This window comes from Coturnix japonica, chromosome 1, assembly GCF_001577835.2.
Source record: "Coturnix japonica isolate 7356 chromosome 1, Coturnix japonica 2.1, whole genome shotgun sequence".
Lineage (NCBI taxonomy): Eukaryota > Metazoa > Chordata > Aves > Galliformes > Phasianidae > Coturnix > Coturnix japonica.
The window spans coordinates 25,375,619-25,396,762 of NC_029516.1; positions in this window are offsets into that span (position 1 = coordinate 25,375,619).

Genomic DNA, 21,144 nt, shown 5'->3' on the forward strand with positions numbered 1-21,144 from the left:
GTGAACACATTACAAAGAACAAGAGAATTTAGAATAATTATTTTCTTTTATTTGGAAAACTTTTAATTAGCTCATTTTCTTAAGTGCATCTCAGGTTGTTTTCACAGCTATTTCTCTTGCTTATCTGGAAAAAAAACAGTAATAAGGATCTCCACTATGACTAAATGATAGAAGTCATTAAATTTTGATCATTTTGTGATTCTATGATTAGATACTTACCAGTATGCTTATATTAAATCATATTACATCTTGCCTATTCAGAGGGGAAAAAAAAAAAAAAAAGAAAAAGAAAAAGAAAATGTAAAATGCAAAGAAACTAAAAATAAGTTAAACATGTAGATGTAGATATAAATGGAAAAACTTATAATATGACATATATATGAGGGCTGTTCCAAGTTGCGGCCCTTTTTTAATACCTTAGCCCAAGGCATCAGAGACATATGTTGGTGGTATGGGAGTAGAGGTTAAACCTTCCCATCAGTATTCCATGTTGTAGCTGTGCAACAGAAGGTAGCAGATGAGTGGTCTGACAAAATGGTGTCCCATGGAAATGCGTGTGAAGCAAAGGTGTGTCACTGCTCCATGCAGATAAATTGCACCCATTGACATTCATGGACACTTGAAAGTTTCTGGACACTTAAGAGTGGGTGTGAGCACAGTGAGGTGGTGGGTGGTGCATTTCAGCAGTGGTGACTGCAAAGTATGTGAAGACAAGCCAATTTCTGGAAGACCACGCAGATTTTCATGAGTATGGCATGCAGACTCTTGTTCACTGCTGTCAAAAATGCAATGCTAATGGCAGCGATCATGTTGAAAAACGGTCTTTAACATCAAACAATTAGCTGTTATCGTGCTCTTTGTATATGTTGAAGTTTCCACTGATATAAATAATGGGCATTACATTCTGGGTGACCCACCTACCTTCATACATACACACTTATGTATGCTCACATGCTCACACATTTTGTCACCTATTTTGATATTTTTTTCCTCATTTCCATGACTTTGTCCAATCTTGTCTTATAAAGCTCATCTCAGGTGGCTCCCATTTTTTGCCTAGGGAGACCATTGTCTTTGAATAGATGAATCTTTACAAAAACCTTACTTATACTTCTAGGTTACCAAATCAACCTTACTTATAATTCTAGGTTACCAAATCTACATTTAAGTAAATGAATTTGGATTTGGAAATGTTACCTTTAATCTGTATTTGCAAGGTACTACCGTGTAGGGTACATTTGCAGAGATTAATTTTTTTTTTTTGGACAGCTCATGTCAATCTCCCATTGCTGTATTAAATAATTAATCACCTGTCCCAGTACAAAACAAACCTTACTTGTTGCATTCAGTCTTTCAATACGTGTTTGCAAAGAGTACAAAGAAGATTTCCTAAATGGACTACTATAGTTTGACTTAATTTTATCTCATTGCTTTCCAGTTTTGTCCTCACTACCATGCCAAATATATCTATTCACATAATTACTTTTTTTCCTCTCATTTTAATCAAATTCTAAAAATGGTAAAAAGGCTCATTATATCTTCTTACATTCACGCACCGATGGAAAAAAAAATATCACTAACAGTAATTTTTCATGTATAGTCTCAGCACAAAGTTTTGGTTTTATTTTTCATTATTTCATAACTTCAGTAAGTATAATGCACTTGCATAGAGAAATGTTGAGTTACACACTGGAATAAAATCCCTGTTCTTCACACATATTACTGGACATTGTGAACATATTAGATAGCAGGACAGATTGTTAGCAGAAGGTTCCTGCCTACATAGTAAGGCCAACCCACGCTCTGAAGTTGAGGACTGGTAACAACTAGTCCCTTGGGACTACAGTCAGCAAAACATCCCACAGAGCGTACTTAATAAGCAAACAAGACCAGAGAGTTCAACTAAAGGGCATGCCTACAAGGGGTCCCAGGATCACATCACAAACATACTGAGCATGTGCAAGGATGCAGAAGTCTATGTTAAATATTTCAGAGAAAGTATGAATAAATATATACTGTCTGGGACTATCTTTACTTATGTAACACAAGTAATGTATATAAGCTGAAGGTCTTTTGTGCCAGATATGCACATTGAAGTGGAGGGAACACCATGCATGTGACACCAAAATAAAGAATGTCCGCTTCTTAATACCACACTGATGTTAAAGACCAGTAACACATATAGAAGTCCAACATAGCCAGCCAATAAGTAACTGAGCTGTGTACTGAAATCTCTGCTGTCTCAAAACATTTTTTTTTTTTTTTTTTTTGCAGCCAGTTTAAGGTCAGAGTGTAAGACAGGTAAGAATACAATAAGGGAATTTAACCTATTTTTTGATGCTGTTCATAAAGACCAGACAAGTGTAAGCACAACTAGAAAAAAGTGCAGTGGTGTTTGGAACATAGTATCTGTGTAAGGAAAGAGCACAGTTGTCAATAAAAGATTTAACTGAAAGGGGAGAATACAGGAAATTAAAAGGAAATCACTTACTAGACACCATCTTAGGGAATACAAGAACAGAATTAGAGTGAGAGGAAAAAAAAAAAGAAAGAAAAAGAGGTTAGGGATCCAGTTGTTGAGAATACAGGAGAGAAAAAGAGCTCAAGTCTGGGCAAGAGGGGAAGGAATTTAAGTGATGGAGGAAACGAGCTTTTGTGAAAGCAAGAAGGAAACATAAGGGACAAGACTGTCAGTGACAGGGTGGTGTGGAGAGAAGGAAGTACAGGAGAAGTGCTGGGTGCTGCCTAATGGGCAGGGGAGAAATTTGATCATAATCAAAAATTCCCAAGATTCCACATGAGAAACTGATTATTTTACAGTGTCATACAAGGCAATGTTGTTTATTGCTCTTTAGAGAAAATTAATCATTTTTAAAAATATTATGAGTGGTTCAAATTCCCGCATATATGTATATCTATATATATAGATAGATAGATAGATATTTCAGTTTTTGGTGTGAGCAAAAATCGCAGTGACATAGTATGCCTGTAAGTAATCAGAAAGCTTGCAGTTAGGTAATTAAATGGACATTTTCATGTTTCTTTCCTTTTAGAATGTATTAATTCATGAAGTAACAACTTTCCTAGTGTTATATAGATAATCTTATTAAATAATTTTTGCTTTACCACACATGTCTATGCTATCTCATAAAGCTTGTGTGGATATTTGATTTTATTTTCACAACAGTGCATTAGATGTTACTTTTGTTGTCTCTGTGCATTTCCACATGTATGATATAACAGTCAAGATTGGCATGTTACCACATGCAAAATAATTGGTCCCCATTTCAGTTTTGCACAGAATTACCAATGTCGTCAAAGGAGTTCATCTTGGCTGAGCTTTCTTCCATATTATACTAAAAAATTCCTTTAAGTGACATCAAAACAATACAAATAGAATTCTTCAGGTAATCACAAATACTGTATTTCCTTTCTATTTTTAACTAAAATAAAAGCAAACAGACACACAAATAAAAACATCATTCAGTTAGTGTGTGCAGCAGATTAGCCTGAAGTCCTAATTTAGTAACCAAAAATTGAAACAGCAGCTTAAAAACCTAAAAACTCTCTGTGACAAATTTCAGTAAAGGTCACCAAATATGAATTTCTGTGAACTCCAGCTCGGACTTACATTGTGCTTAGAAGACTCAAAAGGGCAATAAGAAAAGATTTTCTTTGACCTAGAAAAGACCAGAGGAATGCAACTGATGTACATTCTATGATAAATCATAATTTTCTTATATCTTGTTTTGCTAGATACAACTTATTTCATTCTGCATTAAAGCTACAATTCTCAGTGAAAACCTTCTAGGCCAGGTATGAACCAGGCAGACCTGCTAGGTATTTTATCACCTTTGAATATTACCTGACAGTCATGCTTCCCTCGAGATAACTACTGCTTATCAGCATTTTTTTTTCACCCAGTATTCAAATTCAATTATGGAATTAGCCCACCTACCAGATCCGTCACTTTCTTTTCATGTTATTATTTTACACTGTAGAGATATATCCATGCCATTGGAACAATGAAACTGTCACTAATTAGAGGGCTTCTTGCAGACAGAACCTAAATTAACTGGACCCAAACTACTGGTTTTGCTTTTAGTGTGGAATAACCACAAGCTCTAGTGTGGAGGTTAAAAAAAAAAAAAAAAAAAAAAAAAGTCATACATCATCTTCCCAGTTATTTCACATTCTTAGTAATGTTTTGTGAATCAATCAAATACCTCCCTGTGTTTAAAGTGCAAATAATGATTTAAAAGCCTCTATTAAAGTAGTGCAGAATCTGCCTTTGAGTGCTATACACTGCTTGTGGTGAAACGATAAGAGGTTCATCACAGACAGCCCACATTAGTGCTCTGATTAAAAGTCTCCCTTTGTCTCCATTTTCAGGACTTTTCTCCACATTAAACTGCTATTCTAAGAAATAGCCCTCTGCTGCAATCCCTTTAGAATTATAAGAGCTGCATAATACCATCCATCAGCCAATTGTCTGAGTAAAGTAAAATCAGTAACAATAGTCATTAGCAGATGATGTAGAGTGTCTTTCTCCTCTCACTTTCGAAATTTGAATTCTTTTGAAATTGATTATTTATAGTCCTTTGTGTTCAGGCTAGGATAACAAGTTTAGCTGGATTACTGCAAATCACTGTTTCCAAAGGTGAAAGTGAAAACAATACATACCCTTCTGATGATACAGTATGTCTAGTCTTCCTTCTTTGCTTTCTGACTTGCAGTACTTACCCTTGTCTCCACTGATGCTGTAACAAGTTCAGTTTGAGTAAAGAGTGTAACGGTTCAACGAGTGTTTTTGTGTCAGATAACAGAGCTGTTCTGTGGGTATAAATAAACTGTCCTAGAACTTGCCAAGAGTATGATGAGAGTACACTGTGTCTTCAAGACTATAGATATGCTATAGGGTAATCTGCAAATGGCAAGTTGTTGCACCACATATCACAGTGCAGGCTACCTGTATTCTCAACCAGCTGTCATATCTACACTTCAACAGCCACTCCATAGGGATGTAGTACAGAGCAAACACTCCATGTTGTTCAGGAGATTTACAGAGATGCACATTATAGCTGAGGGGAGACATTATTGCTCTCTACAACTACCTGAAGGGAAATTGTGAGGTGATGGTCGGCCTCTTCTCCCACATAATTAGGGATAGGACTAGAGGGAATGGTATCAGGTTCTCCAGAGGAGGTTCCAGTTGGACATTAGAAAAAATTTCTGCAGTTAGAGTGGCCACTGAAAAATGAGGGGCATGATTTGTGAACCAAAGAACTTGTAAGAATGTGCTGAAGAAAGCTGAGCAAATATCTTGAAGTGAGCAATTACAGTACTGAATCTTTCAGAACCTATGGCTTAAGAAAACTGAAGATAAGAAGAATCAGCAGAAAAGATTCCTCCTGTGAGGAAAAAGGGTAAGTCTCATCAGGGCCAGATGTAAGCACAATTAATACAATCTTGTAGTACAGTAATGCCAAAAGTGTTTTCTGATCCAAGATTTGCAACAAACCAGTGTCAGCTTTTATTCATTTGAATGAATGCAAGTGCAATGTCAAAGTGAATCTCCTTATGTTTTCTCTACAGTAAATGCACAAAACATTTCCTGAATACTAAGTAGTAATTTAGATGTTCTTTGTAAACGTTCGATAGGACATGAGTTATCTGAAATTGTCCATATAGGTAGCTATATATATATATATGTGAGCCTCTAAAATAACTGATACGGTAGCTGTAGATTTAACCAGGGAATGCAAAGGCTTTTTCACAGATCACCAGACATGGCCTTTCACAGAAGCCTGCCAGTATTAAGCATAATGCAACTGTTGAATAAAATACTTGCTTTGCTGTTTGATTTTGAAATATTCCAGAGAAATAAAATAGATCTGGGTCTGGCAGAGTTATATCCATACTACAAACCCTAACACAGGTTATGTCATACCTACTTGTTATCCATGCAGAGAGAGAGCTGGAGTGCTATTCACTTTTTCATTGTATGTGAGTTTCCTTACTCAAGAAGACAGCTAACAAGCAAGGATGCAAAATCCAAATACATTCAAGCATGTAGAGGGTGTTGATGGCAAGGTGGAGAGTGGGGAATAGTGTAGAAATTGGTCAAAGAAATCATGACGATGTAAATATGCTCTACATGACTACACTCTTTACAGCTGACAGAAGGGGAATGTGCTTCTTTACTTTAAAAAGCACCAGGAAAACTGTCATTCCATTTCACTGAAATGTGTAACAACAGGAATTCTTCAATGGCTATTGTGGTTCTATTCAGCCTATTCAATTTCAGCATCTGCTTACTGTTGAGATCAGAGGACTTATTCTTGAATGTACAAAGCACTCAGAAGGCTACATAAAACAATCCATTTCTGAGCTTACCTTTTTCTTGCCTCACTCTGTAGGAAGGGCTATGACTGTAAATTGTGCACAAGTTAAGGTTCTGAATAGACTAAATTCGCATTATTCCTTCTCACAGCAACTGCTCTGTGAAATTGTAATCTAAAGTTTAAATAATTCGGCAAGATGCCTCTCTGCTTAAAGCTACTTTTGGTTGACTCTTTCAAGGCCTTTCATATTCCTTGGTTACCACCTCTTGCATCGTTAGTTACAGGAAAGGCCCTTTGCAGCTAAAGTCAGGTTAAAGTTGTGTTCTAATTGAGTTATAACTTAATTTCCTTAAGGGATGAGCAAATTCTGAGAAAAGATGGAAAAGAGCAGAGGTCTGACTGAGGGGGTGATAACACATCTGAAGAAAACACTAATTAAAGTATTTGATGTTTATTTCCAGAGAACATTTTAAGTGCCCAGAATGTAACAGTTTAAACTGTATTTCCAATGGAGGGTACTGATTAAATGCCTTTTGTGTGTGACCTACATTGTTGGTACTTATATGCATTCTGGTGGAAGGTGGCTGATTACAGAGTTGGTCTCTGCTCCCTAAGAGGCCAATCAAGCCAGACCTTGCCAATCCACTCACTAGTGCCACTTCTAAGTATCTGTGGCAAAATGCAGCCTGCTCATAAATCTGTCAGAAGAAAATGTCTTGTAAATCTTACAGTGAAGTCTAGAAAAACAGGAAAGTTTTCTAGCTTTCTAACCTACTCCATCTACTGATATAAATAAGTATATGTAGAAAATAGCAGAAGTATGATAGTATGTTCTACAGTGAGGGATTTCTTGCTTTGTGTATTTATTAAATTTGTAAAAGAGATATGATTAGAGAAGCAGGGGCTCTTGAAGAGCAATGAATGTGATTTGAATTAGTTTGGAACCAGAGACAACCAGGGGAATTTTTGAGATCTGCATAAGAAATGTGCACAGATAACAGGATAACAATGAGATTTAGTACTAATGAATTGTAAGTATGTCCCACTGCAGGGAAAAGTAAAGGGCCTGTATGTCTTAGAAAGTGATATTATCTGTCATTTTTCAAAACAGGTCTGAGAAAACTGTAGAAATCTCATTTATGCTTAATGTGAAGGTGTTTGAAAAAAAATGTAAACAAGGTTGTGATAAAAAAAAGTATCTTAATGCTATCGGAAATCATCTCACTGCCTTGTTTGCATTGCAGTTGTACACTGGGATCTCATCACAAATGTTTGTATAATAGAAGAGGTTCTAAGAATAGGGGTAAGACCATGAAAAACCTTCTTGTAAGTGGTTATAGCAAGTCTATATTTTTACTTTCATTTACAAAAGATACAAGAGAACATACAAAAAAGTGTTCTAAACACTGTGATAAACAATCAAATATAGTCTAGTTAGCTCAAGAACATCAATTCTTGCATTTCCAGAAGTCTGAAGAAAGCTTCAGCTTTCTCTCTCTGTCTGCCTATGCCCGTGTCCCATGTCTTGATGTGTCATAGGGTGCACAGCAGCACTCATTCCAGGTGCAGCTTCACAATCCACATGCCTGAGGACTAAGGAAGTTTTAATTTTTATCTTTGCAAGCTTATCAAAGAAGTCAAATACATCACATCATTTACTTGAGCAGTGAAATGTACCATTATATACATAGTGGCTGAGATTAAGAGTTTAGATTCAAAGAAGACAGATGAAATGAGTATGTAAAGTTACCACAAATAACAAATCTTATAGTAGGCAGATATTAAAATTCAGGACATTTAGATTGCCAGGATAAAACCAAAATGCAAATATCAAGCAGAAGTCATTATCTTCCCTTTCTAAACACTTATACTACCATTGGTCCTTCTGGATACACATTTATGATGTTGTACTTACTGCAAATACGTTACAGAACTAATGTAAATTTATATCTTGTCTCAAGTTTGTCATTGCTGTATTCTCATCTTTTGTTTTATCTACCTGTCATCCTGTCATGATCCTTTTTTCCATCAAACAGATATAATCCTGGGGAAAAAAAAGAAAAGAAAAGAAAAAAAATAAAGAAAAAAAGAATTTTACTTTCCTGGAAACAAAGTGATTTTTTACAACTTAAGATTACCTGCAATCACACATCCAAAAAATACTGTCAAAATTTTGTGGAAATTTCATCTTTAGAAATTCTTCAGCCTGTCATTAAAATTAGCAGGATTTCTCACCACAATTTGGAAGAAAAAACTTAATCCTTTTGTTTAGTACTGCAACTCATTTGGATTTTTAAGCTATATAGTATTGTTACTGAAAATGTAATGTTTGCGTGCTCCCTAAACGCACTCACAGTGTATATTAAGAAAGGAGATATTGTTTATTTTTCATGCAGAGTGCCAGATGGAATATTTCTACAAATCAAGCACACCTCCTTCTGCTCATGCAATTTTTTTATACATACAGTGCTACATTACACCTCCTGTTACATAAGAAGCACCTATTAATGACATATTCACTAGGTTAAGGAAGCATGATACTTCACTCCATTTTGGATAGCTTCCTGGCCTTCTGTGCTTGCACAGGGTTCTGTGTGGATTGTGTGAGTCCCAGTGTTTGTCTGGGGAGTGTTCTCCAACTCATCTCGCCCTTACTTGGTCACAAGTCATCTAAGGATGTTGTTGCTGTTGTTTCTGTTTTTTCCCAAGGCCAAAGAGGAGGTACATTCTGGATCAGACAGATCTCTGGAGACATGCAGCATTCCTCTTCAGAGAACACCGACAATTATCCAAGCATCAGCTGTTGAAATAAAATTACAGTGATTAAACTAAGAATACATGTATTCTTTACCATACCTGGCATGAGTATCTTCACAGCAACATCTGGTATTAACTTTATGTGTTCCTCTGTTAAGAAACAGGACAGACTATGTCTCTCAGGTCATAGACTAATTGAACATTTGCAAACCTCAAAGGTAACCTGCTTTATTATAGACAGACAGGACTGCACTTCAGGACACAGCTGAAAGAGCAAAAGAAGGAATGAGACTTTTTAGCAGAGACACACTTTTCCTTTATAACAGCATAAATTTTAGGTTACCTTTACTGCCTTCCCACACTTAGGCTGATAATACTGATGCATAAACATACACAGAGATCTCCATCATGCAGAAGAAAGTCCACTTTTGGGTTGATGTAGAGACACCTTCCAATACCTATCAACCATGGCTATTTATAGCCTTCTCACTGAAAACTTAAGGACCTGAAAACAGAAAATAAAGATTAGAAAATAGTTATGAGACAGAAAAAATGTTTTACAGAAATAAAGAGAAGATCTAGAATAGCTTTTCACGAGTACAGGTACATTCTAACATTTAAAGAATGTATATTTTAGTTGGTAGTTCTCAGTGGCTTTGGTTATATATCCAATAAATGTGTACAATTTGCTAAGATATTTCAGCATTTCATTTGGGAAACTTGCAAAGGTATGAAGTTGCCTGTATTTTCAGTTTGCTCATGCAAAAGCCAAGAAGTTTTCTCATTATCTTTTTACTTCAGCTTCTGATTTTATTTTAGCTTCCACAGTAACTAAGCTTGTTAGAGAGTTTCAGCCAAAACAGCCAGATGCTCCTAACTCCCATAGCACTTTGTAAAGTTCGCTTGTGGAGCCTTGAACAATGGGCTATATTCCAGTGCAGCCAAACTGAACCTGAAGCACCAGACAGATGATAAACAAAAGACAGACAGAGGAAGAGAGGTTATGTTTGGCACTTAAGAGATTAAAATCCACATGCTTATTGCTCATAATTTAGTTTTCACTAGAGGCATCCAAATGTTGGTTTGATTACATTATATTTTAATGTAATATTTAATTCTGATAACTCATATGGTTAGGATGGAATTGTTTAGTCTGAAGTTAATCTGATGCTTTTTTTCTTTTTTTCTTTTTTTAAAAAAAAAAAAAAAAAAAAAAAGAAGAAGAAGAAGAAAGAAAGAAAAGAGGAAATAAATAGAGGAAAAAGGGAGAGGTTCCAAAACAAAATTTCTTCCAGTAGAAATAGAAATACAATAGGGATTACTCTTAATATTGAAAAACTACCTATCCACCAGCTGATACAGACAGGTCCCAGACCATCTGCAGAAAGTGTAGAGTATAATCTTCATCCATTAAGTGAAACATTTTGAAGAAAGAGCGAGGCTGCTGAAAAACCAAGAAGCACCAATATGGGTCAGGGAAAGCCATATGCATAGGGAGCAAGGTCTACTTGTTAATCAGATAGGAACCTTAAAAATGTGTGTGGCACATTTTTGATGACCAGATGCTGATCAGATTCAGGAAATGTAGTGGAAAATGTTATAGTATATGCTAAAAAAGTAGATACATATTAATGTTTTGTTTCCATTCAATAAGGTGCATGTTGTGATCTATCAGTGCAATCAAAATTTTTTTTTACCATGCCAGCATCCTTGGATTTGCATCTAATATGATTTAATGTTGATTTAAATGGCTTCATAATTAAATGGAAAGGGCAAGTGCCCATACTGAGATCCAACAGTTTTCTGGGGGTGTTAAACAAGAAATTAAGTACAGTTAATGAAGGCTATACTAAAAAGCAATGGAACCATGCAGCCACCAAATCCAGTACTGATGTTATTAATAACAGGCTGAAAGATCTGTTTGGAAATCTGCAAGGCCTCAAAACTGAGGGTTGTCAGGCTCACTCTTTCTGAAATTTTCTTGACTTATCTGAAACTTGGTTTAGCTGCTGTTGCACTCTGATGGACAGATGTCTATGGCTAGTTTGTTTTGCTCTCGTGTAACCATGATGTACAATTCTAGTTCTATTTACACAAGGACTGATCTGAAAAAAGTGCCTCCGTTTTTATTATGTTGAGCCATGATGTAAGAAGACATTGGTAGTGTGGTAGTAGAGATTGAACCTTCCCAACAGTATCCTGTTACATGTTGTTGCCATGTGACAAATAGCAGCAGAGGGGCAGTCTGACAGAATGGCAGCTGAGATGGAAGTGTGGATGAAACAAAATTGTGTTACTGAACTCCAGCATGCAGAAAAAAATGCACTCATTGACACTCAACATTTGCTGAATGTTTATGGAGACCAAAGAAAGAATGTGAGCTCAGCAAGTAGCGTGTTTCAGCAGTGTCTCTTCCTGAAAAATAGTCTTTTTCCTAAAATACATGTAATTAAACATTTGAGCATTATAATGTTTGCTTTCAAAATAAATAAAATGGAAATGAAAACATTTAAATACATCCTGATGGAAAATTATCTACTGAAAAACAGAAAGTCAAACTGAAAGGAAGGTAAGAACAATTATTTTTCAAAATTTTTCAGTCTTCTAATTCTGTATTACACAACATAAGAATAAGGATACATTTGCCTTCATACTCTGTGCCAGCAATGGAAACATGTGATGACAAGTATAATTTTAAAACATTGGCACAGTTAAAAAGCACCAAAAACCTGAAAATTAGAAATTAATGAAGGTTCAAAAATTAATGAAATTTAGATTATGCTGTTTAAATAGATCATAGCTCTATCAAAAGTATTTTAAAAAGTTGGGTATGCTTAGACATGATTAATTGACTAAATTAACTTACATGCAAGGAAGTAGCCTTTTATAAAATACAGTGATTTAAGATCTCATATTTAAAGTAGACTTCCAAATTGCCTCTTCTTTTTACAGCCTTCATTTTAAGACATAGATTTTCATACTAACTGAATTCTGACTTTTGGATTCAGAATATCCACATAATAATAGCCTGGCAGCTTTCATTTATTTTTATTTACTTGTTCTTAAAATATTTTTAAATATTAATAAGTGGTTAGCTATTTCAGATATGTAGATAGGCACAAATAACTGCCTATACTCAAAATGTTTAAAAAATGTTGAGACAAGGAACTGCAGAGCACTAATTATTTTTATGGGCTGCAGTAAATTACAGTGATTATAACAAACGTAATGTAACTTCATAGCTGTGCAATGGCTACAGTGTTAGTACTGGGTTTGCTAGGTCTCAGGATTAAGTCTCATCAAGTGTTCTCTCTGAACCATTTTGGTTTAAATTCAGCTGCAGCAGCTATTTTTCTGTTTGACTGCTGGGTATTTGTATGTTTTTCTTTCTACACAACTCACATTTTTGCATTACTTTAATATAACCTCGTGGCCATAGGTTATATGAGGGAATAGGGGAAAGGTGAGCATAAAAAGGGGTGAAAACTAAGTGTGCATAACAATTTCAACTTCAATACTAAGAATATTATTAATTCCTTTATTCACTGAAACTTCTTTCCAAATACATGTTTATTTTATTTGTCTAATAACAGTTTTAAAGGTCAACCAAGATTTCCATAATACTAAAAATAAATTCTTGTTTCCTCCTTATGGATAAAAAAATTCTGAATGTAACTATAATAACACGTTGTAGTAATATAGCTTGATAGCTCAATCTACTAATTGTACTTCGAGGAAGAAATGTGATAGATGGAGATGTGCCCCATATACTTCTGGTATCCATAAGATATAGTACAAATTTCTATATTATAATTGGTTAACAGTAAGAATTAAATAAGATATGTTCATATAAAGTAAACACAGCAAACACTGTGGTTTAACTTAGAACGATACATAAAGCCTCATCTTGAAATTAAGAATTTGTATCTCAATATTAAAAAAAAAAAAGACTGCTTGTTAAATGAGTCACTAAATTTTAATGGACATGGGGTCCATTATATAATGGTCCACAGAGCGCAGGTGGATATCTGTTCTTTGACCTTTTTTGTGTGCGAAAGGTATAAGGATAATAATAAAGGAAGAAAATGAGAGCAGCCCTGTGGAGAAGACTTGGATGCTCTGGTGGACAAAAAGCTTAGCATGAGCCATCAGAGTGCTTTTGAAGCCCAGAAGGCCAACTGAACCCCACATTGCATCAAAAGAAGGGTGACCAGCAAGGAGAGCAAGATCACTGACATTCAATGACAGGACAAGGGGCAGTGGGTGCAAGCTGGAACATGGGAAGTTCCACATAAATATGAGAAATAAATTATTCACAGAAATGGTAACAGAACACTGGAACAGGCTGCCCACACAAGCTGTGGGGTGTCCTTCCCTAGAGACATACAAAACCTGCCTGGACATGTTCCTGTGTGACCTAATCTAGGTGTTCCTGCTCTGGCAGGGGGATTGGACTAGATGATCTTTTGAGGTCCCTTCCAATCCCTGACATTCTGTGATTCTGTGATTGTCCCCTTTACTCTGCCCTTGTGAGGCCCACTCCGCTGTACCGTGTCAAGACCTGGGAACCCCAGCACAAGAAAGATGTAGGGTCCAGAGGAAGGCCAGGAAGATGGTCAAAGGGCTGGAGCATCTCTCCTGTAAGAAAGGTTGAGGGATCTAGACTTGTTCAGCTTGGGTAAGAGAAGACTCCGGGGAGATTTCATTGCAACTTTCCTGTTCTTGGAGGGAAATTACAGTCAGGAAGGGGACTGACTTTTACACAGACTGGCTTTAAATTGCAATAGAGGAGACTTAGGTTAGATGTTAGGAAGAAATTCTTTAGCTGGCGGCTAGTGAGACACTGGCACAGGCTGTCCAGAGAAACTCAGATGCCCCATTCCGGGAGGTGTTCAAGTCAGGTTGGATGGGAATCTGGTCAGCCTAACCTAATGGTTTGGAACTCTGTTCATGGCTGGTTCTAGATAATCTTTAATATTCCTCCCAACCAAAGCCTATCTATGATTAGATGATTCTGTGAAACGCATGGATGGCCACAGAAAGAAGAAGCTATAGATTTAATGAGAAATCAAAAATGTCTTGCAAAAGCTGCAGTAGATAAAGAGTGTAATAACAGACTGATCAGTGAAAAACCAACCAACCAACCAACAAACAAACAAACAAAAAAACTACAACAAACTGACAACATAATCATCAGGGAGTATGGAAAAAAAATCAGAAATTTTACCTGTAAATCTGTGGTAAACCATTTGAGAATATTAAATCTCAAACTTTCTTTATTCATATCAGCAAAGGAAAGGAAACTGGATCAGCAAAATCAATATAGGATCATCAAATCATAGAATAACAGAATGGCTTGGGTTGGAAAGGAACTCAAAGATCATCTAGTTCCAATCTCCCTGCTGTGGGCAAGATTTTTAGAGCAGATAATCTAAATATGACCAATACTGGATAAATGCTTTGTTGTTGTTGTTTTGTTTGTTGTTGTTGTTTTTTTAAAGAAAGGACACTGAGAAAAAAATACATTAAAGCAGTTACTTGACTATTCAAGCCAAGGTGAATTTCAAACTTCAGGTACTTACAATAGTACTAAACTCTGCCTAGATATTAGATAAAAAGAGGACTGGTATGTCATGCTGAAAGTATATGGATCTTGAGAATAGTAATAGAAATGGGATTAAATTTAACTGAAGTACAAAGCCTTGTGAAGAGGGACCAATGATAAGATTTTCTGCCACCAACCAGGGATTTATCAATTGGCCATGAATAAGAAGGAGAAGAGCCTGACACACCAGCAGCTTTCAGTTATTAAAAACTTACAAGATGACAAGCCTAAGAATTAGCAAATTTGATTTCAGATGTCTTATGCAGGCAAGATAACTGCGATTGAACAAAACATATTTTAGAGAATTTTACCTACAGTATGATGTACAGTTTTAGACACCTGTATAAAAAAGTGTGAGCCAAAACAGAAACATCTGCAGAGTAAAGCAGATAACTCAGTTAGTGAAGAAGCACTGAGAGAAGACCTAAAAAGTGTTTATGCATGAAATAAACCAAAGTTCTGAGGAAGTGACTAGAATAAGGAGAAAAGAATCAGAAAGAAAAGCACAGCTTTTTAATAAAATCGGTATATACAGGCTAGTAACAAAACGTTTTTCAAAGTTGGAAAGTTTTTGACACATACAAGAGCAAAGTTCTGGACTACATTCCTGTAATTCAGGTGAAGATCGAGCTTTAAAAAATAATGCAATATGTTATTAAAATGATTGTCTGGTGCAACTTCCTGCACTGTGTTGAATGATTTCTTTCAGGTGTTTCTGTTAGTAATATGAAAAGGAAACGTATTCTGTAAGGAGAATTTATTTCCCTAAAGTATGGGGTTTGTTAGTAGAATTAGATACATATTAACATTATTAACAAAGATTTATGGTATACCTCTACATTCTCTGTATTAATTTCTGTTTCAGTTCTGCAGTGTTCTCATTACTGCACTATTTTACTCAGACTAGGATCAATTCCTTCAAAATATGTTAAGCGGGATTTTTTCCCTCTTTAAATTATGCCTGCAGAAAGGGTCTGGAAAGTCTCTTAGTGCTATTGCTCACACTGCATGCACAATTAGTTGTCTCAGCACTTTCCTATTATAGGGAAGAAAAATATTGTTAAAGACATTGAACGATTAAGGAATATTCTTAGATCTAATGACCTTGATTTAATGTGCCCTTGGGATCTAAAACTTGTTTTATCTTGCTTCTTTTACCTGCTGACAACCATATCTTCTTTCTCATTGTTTATGAGGTCCCTAGCATTGCTTCCTTTTATTATTCTATCAACAGACTTTAATGGTTAATGTTAATAAGATCTTTTTGCAATCCATATATTTTTACACAGATATAAATGATATGTAGCTAGCATATATCAAATAAAGCATGATAGAAACTTCCCTTTTCTGCACCTATAAATTGCCAAAGTCAACATATCTATCATCTCATAACTTTGCTCATTTTGTATTCTCTGCTTTGGCTTTAGGAGTACAGCAAAGAGACTCATTCTATTTAGAAATCATCTCCTAGTCCTCTATCAGAAAAGACAGACACTGCTATGAATACTAAGGTGTGTAAAAGTTCCCATTAAAACTGATCTAAACTACCAGCAATTTGAAAATGTGATCAGCCAAGGCCTACAAAGGCCTAACAAAACACCCTTATTCTCAGAGCTATTAAAAAATTATGACCAGGACATCACCATTTTACTTCACTGCAATTAATAGACTTTTGTCAATTTAGGTCAACCGTGGACCTGATTTGGATTATATTAAATTATATTTGAATTTTTATGTGTTTGTGGATATTTGGGATACTTGAGCTAAATACTTAATATAATAATATAATTCTACTCTATCAAATGCAACTTTTTTCAACTTCACCTCCGTTTTTATTTCTTTTTTCCCAGCAACATTTCAACATTTCAAACAACATAAACTGAATAGCTTTTAGAGATATGGTGATAGTCAGTATCTTTCTCATAAAATACTCTTAGGTAGTTTTGCTCTTGAAAAAGCTATAGACCACTCTAGTGGCAAGGAAATTAAAAAGTTAGAAAACAGAATTTGTTTCCATTGGCCATTAAAGGAAATTGAAAACACAAAATATGGACAAAATTCAACATTCCTTTCCTTCTGCGCATCAGACACTGGCTGCAGAAATTAAGATAATTTAGTGTTTCCTATCCACACTAGAAACTCCGGTAAACTTAAGCACCATCCATGTTAAATCACTTGGAATCACCAACAGTATCTTAATTTAGAATTCATACCTAAAACTTGCTGCTGCTTTACTAAACACGAAAAAAATTTATTGTGCCTTCCAGGCTCGAATCTTAAAAACAGGACTACATAAAAATCAGATACAGAAGTGCAAAAGGCCAAAGTATTATGAGACAGATGCCACTGACTGATCTATAAGATCTATAAGATCTGTAGTGCACGAGTAACTGATTTAAGGCCTAACTTGACAGATGAGACAGGCTTGTAGCCTGGATATCTAAGCTCATTCTGGAAGGCTGGAGAAAAAGGAACAAAATCATTTTAGTTCTGATCCTTGATTCTTATGTTAGTCCTGTCCTGAATGTAATTTGTTCCTAATCTATTCTCTGTATATCTTCTCCCTGTTTCCTGTTAGTTCCCAGTTTCTGAATGAGTTTTATGATTTGGAGGATAGTATTAAACCAGTGGAAGTCTCAGATGTATTTTAAAAAACATTGGCCCAAACAACTGAAAAAAAAAAAAAAAAAAAAAAAAAAAAAAAGGCTAATTCTACATTTTTTTCTCCCACTGTTATCCTACTTTTTACAGAAACAGAGGGTCTGTGCTTGGAAATTCTAAAAATCGTTCCTTTCTTTCACTCATTTCTAACTTGATCACTCTCTAATCCCTCTTGGTTTCTGAACCTTTCAACCTTACATATTTTTGTCTTGTTCTTATTGATTTGGTTGTGTACTATCTGAGCTGCTAAGTTACTGCATTTAGAATGGATTATGTTTTGGCTCTAATTGATTTATTTCATGCAAAATGTGTCAGGCAACAGATAGATCAATTCTCAATGCGCTGCATAAGATTCAAGTCATGTCTTCAGGATACTTTCTCTAACATACATATGCAAAGACACATACTGCCTCAAAGCAGAGAAACTTTGAAAATCAGTGAGATCAACAAGTAGCTTCTGCACCAGTGTTACTATTATTTCTATAATGAATCTCACAACTTGACAGTAAGAAGGAATATCTAAAAACATACAATAAAGAAAGGAACTAAGACATTATGATTTTGATTATGATTAAGATATTACTCAACATTATGGCAGGAGTAAATTTCTAAGTGATTTTCAGTCTATGCATCTATTACATACCTGTGGGAATCTATTTCCTATTCGTTTTTATAGAAAAAAATAATTTTAAAAAGCCCTCTCCCACCCCCCCCCACCCCCCCCCCCCAAGGAAAGAGCACCACAACAACAAAAAACAAACAACCCCACATATAAAACTATAAGCTTCAAGAACATAATGGAAGAACTCCCATTCACTTTTAATAGAAAAGATTTCATCCACAGGGTCAAGAGATCTTTATCCAAATAGATCCAGGCAGACACATTTAAGTCAAGAGAAAACACTAGGCTAAGCAGTCTGGCTCTCCAGATATTTAGATCACAAGTATATGTATCAGATAAAATTTAAGTAAGAACTTTGCCATTCACAGTGAGGTCAGAAAGGAAGAAGGAGATGTGTCTTCAGAGAATAATTCATATTTGTACTGCAAAACAACTATCTCTTTCCACTGAGTACATCAGAAATTGAAAGTATTTTTTCAGTATAAAATATTAGCTTTCTCAGTAGCTAAAGATCTGCCTGTAGATCACATATTCCCATCTCATTTTCTCTTTGTCAGTGTACAACAGAAGTCCACATAATTTAGTATTCATCAGTTCATAAGAATTGATCAGCTGTTTAAAAATTTGCCACTCAAAATAGGTGAATCTCATTATGAACAAATTTGCCAGTACTGGTCAACCATTACTTCCATTTTATATAGAGTTCTTTTGTCATCATTGGTAGTCATTTGGACTGGGGATAGATTTGCCTTTATTTGTTATGTTCAAGTATAGTTAGATGTGGTACTGGGTACCTAACAGTGGTTTGGTTGAAGCTGTAGATGATTTGAACACATTAACTCTGCAGACATTAGTAGCACTTCTAAGACAATTCCCATTGATTGCACAGCTGTGTGAACATAACAAAAGAAAGAGTACGTTGTCTAAAAACACCAGTTATCAGTTTGCACTAATGTTTTTATCTTCTTTCCTGTAGTCATTTATCTGTTTGGTCTCATGAGACTCAGAGACTTTGATAGGGATCAAAGCTGAAGCTAAACCTACTTACTAACTTAAACTGGGGGGTTGAGTAACACACTGCCCGCATATACAGTTTCAGTATCATAATAACAATTACTAGTACAGCAGAAAAATGTCAGGACTATCATTCACTTTAATGAATATTTAATACATCATGTGGAGATAAACTGCCATACATCTGATCACATAACAGTCAGGCAGACAAACAGATGAACAAACTTTTGCAGAGCAATAAACTGTATTGGTATGATCATTTTCATTTTAAATTAAACTAGAACAGTTACACATGCATGCACAGTCATAAGCTTGTAATCTGTCACAGGATATCTCTTTTCTGCCTTTCCAGAATGAAAAATTATGTAACATGAAGATCAAGTTAATTCTGTTTACAGTGAATCCTTACTGTCTCTTGTGATTACTGAAGATCAAAGCATCCCTCATCACATTCAGTCTTTTTGTCTCATGAAAGTTAGGTGTAACATACAGAGCTATTCTGGCACTGATGATTCCTTCAGCTCTACTCTGACTTAGAAACAGCCATTTCTAGACTTTTCCCGAGCATTGATTAGAAAATTTTTGAGGCCTTCAAAATAACCACAACCTACTGTTTTTCACTTACTGCTGGTTTCCTATTTGAGGTAGATGAGGTGTATGGCTTTCATGCTTTTAAAAACATCAATACAAATTAACCAACAAATGCTCAAATGACCACTGTCCAGAATACCACAGTTCATGAGTGTTTTATTAAACAGAACACTGAATCAGAATGCTCTCTGTGAACTAATAAGCTTATTTTATTTAAGGATCCACTCCATCATTTAACTGCTATCGTGTTATTTTTCAGGAATTCTTATTTGTAGCCCTGTCTTATAAAAGCCAGATGAAAAAAATAACAGTTTTCATAACTTACCTCATTGTTAGCTCTAGCTTGATAAGCACACCTTACAGGCATTTTGTTGATAAATATGCAGTTGCTTAACACAGGGAAAAAAAAAAAAAAAAAAAAAGCCTTCCCAGTTTCTACTCAACTACAAGATGTAAGACTTGCCATCAGGTCTGAATGTGCAAGGGGAGCTAATCAGGGCTCCTGCTTTTCTGACAAATTTTTTATCCTCACAAAGCCAAATTTTACTGGTATAGAGTCTGTCTGTGTCCAGGAGGGACAAATTTATGACCAATAATTTTGTTTTATTTTACCACATTTTTAAGAATTTCAGCAAGAAAACAAACAACCAAACTGAAACAACAAAAAGACAAGAAACAGAAAAAAAACTCCTCAAATCTGAATAATTCATAAAGAGAAAATGTAGTATGAACATTACCAACAGTACCGTTGACATTAGTGATTGCTTAATCAGCTCCAGTATCAGGTAGGTTTCTTTTAGTAGCAACTTGTGAAAGACTTGTGGCCCCTTCAAGCTGAATCCTTTTACCACAGTGTCCATGAGACCTTTGACGACATCACTTTGATCATCAAAGGTTTTGGGGAAGTATATTTCTGCTCTGTATATTTGAAAAGGGCTTACATCCTAGATGAAAACTGCTTTGGGCTGCAGTCCAAATGATGTTGGTTCCTAAGCCCCAGATGTTTACACTTCTTACATTTTGTAACATACCAGTTTCTTCCTTCAAATTTTTTTTCTGATTATTCCGATCAACTAAATCAACACACAAATTTTAGCCTCCTGAACTCCAGCTGGCTTGTTCCCTTTGGTAATCAACAATAAAGAAAAAGAAGGCCCATGTTTAAGATGGGCAAGCAAAACCTATTCCTATAAATCTGAAAGTACAGATATTCCTTGTTCTGAGTGTGAAATCAGATAAACAGTCAACTTTTTTTTTTTCTCTTTTTTTTTTTTTTTTTTTTTCCCCCAAGCTAGTGTTTTTTGCTTTTTTCTTTCTGCAAGTAGGAAAATGGTAAATAGGAAAGTATACATACTATTTTTCCATGTAGTTACATTTTAATGGCAATTCAATAAATAATTCAATCTATTCCATGTGACAGCTTTACCATTTGATGATCCAAAGTTCATGCAACTCCATTATCTTTGTGCTGTGTGCCCTTGCTAACATTTCAGGAGGTAGAATTTTGTTTGGCACTCTGATTCAAAAAGACAAAAAACATCAAATTATCG